Consider the following 1,296-nt stretch of genomic DNA (forward strand, 5'->3'; position numbering starts at 1 on the left):
TCTCTCTCTCTCTCTCTCTCTCTCTCTCTCTCTCTCTCTCTCTCTCTCTCTCTCTCTCTCTCTCTCTCCTCCTCTCTCTCTCTCCCTCCACCTTTCTCCCCTGCTCTGTCTCCCCCGCTCTCAGACACATGCTCTCGGCTCTCCCCTCCTCTCTCTCTCTCTCTCGCTGCGTTGTTCTAGTGGGTGGTTGCGACCAGACCAGCATCTGTTCAACTCTAACGTCATTACGCCCGTATTCTCCACACTTCACTCACCAGCTGTATCCAGGCTAGCTAGCCACGACGAGAAAATACTGTCGTATTTCTAACGTTGATTGTTAGCCCGTAGGGCTGGGGGGTGGGGGTGGCTGGCTGCTTGGCCGCACGGTAACCGCGTTTACACGTAATCACCAGCGTCGAGATTTTTTGCAAATGTGATCAGCTGGTGCCATCTAGTGTCGAAATTGGTTACGATTGCTCTTGTGCGCGTAAACTCAGGGGAAGGGTGGGGGGGTGGGGGGGTTTGAGTGGGGGAATTGTGAGAGGAGGATGAGAGTAGAGAGGAAAATAAGCGCGATTGCTATTTTCAAGCGGCGCACGTAGCATTGATTAAATACGTGTGTACTTGTGCGTGTGCGCGTGCGTGCGTGCGAATGTGCGTGTGTGCAGGTTGTACGCGTGTGTAGTGTGTACTTTTATACGTGCTGTGTACGTGCGCGCGTGTGTACGTTTGTATGTGTGCTAGAGTGTGTGTGTATGTGTGCGTGCGTGCGTGCGTGCGTTTTGCTCTGTGTTAACGACGCTCTTGTGTTATTTCTCTGCTGCCTGCAGAAGCCCGGGAAGTGGTGCGCCGCTCACGTGCGGATAGCGTGGGAGATCTACCATCACCAACAACGCCAGCAAGCAGAGGCGCAGAAGGACCAACAAGGTACGGAGAGAGGAGGGGAGGGGAAGGAGAGGGAGGAGGGAGGAGGGAGGGAGGAGGGAGGAGGCTGTAGTAGGTGAGTGTGCGTGTGTGCGTGCGGATAGCGTGGGAGATCTACCATCACCAACAACGCCAGCAAGCAGAGGCGCAGAAGGACCAACAAGGTACGGAGAGAGGAGGGGAGGGGAAGGAGAGGGAGGAGGAGAAGGGAGGGAGGGAGGGAAAAACAAGGAGGAGGGGGAGGGAGGGGGCGTGGGCCGCTGGAGTAGGTCTGTGTGCGTGCGTGCATCTAGAAATTTTAATATAAAAATTATTGTAACGAATTATTATGTTCCGATTTTTAAACATTATTTATATTTCTTCGCAGTTTAACAGTCAGAATAGTTCGGTATA

The 1,296-nt window shown here is 53.5% G+C and overlaps 1 long non-coding RNA gene across 1 annotated transcript in view; it reads left to right on the forward strand.

Moving 5' to 3' along the window:
* LOC106818311 overlaps positions 1 to 900 on the forward strand; it is a 2,978-nt gene extending 2,078 nt beyond the window's left edge. The window contains exon 3 of the long non-coding RNA XR_001395190.1: positions 810 to 900. This is a non-coding gene — a long non-coding RNA (uncharacterized LOC106818311). The remainder of the gene's footprint in view (positions 1 to 809) is intronic.
* The last annotated feature ends 396 nt before the right edge of the window (positions 901 to 1,296 follow it).

The sequence above is a fragment of the Priapulus caudatus genome, unplaced genomic scaffold (genome assembly GCF_000485595.1).
Source record: "Priapulus caudatus unplaced genomic scaffold, Priapulus_caudatus-5.0.1 Scaffold2159, whole genome shotgun sequence".
In the NCBI taxonomy this organism is placed as follows: domain Eukaryota; kingdom Metazoa; phylum Priapulida; class Priapulimorpha; order Priapulimorphida; family Priapulidae; genus Priapulus; species Priapulus caudatus.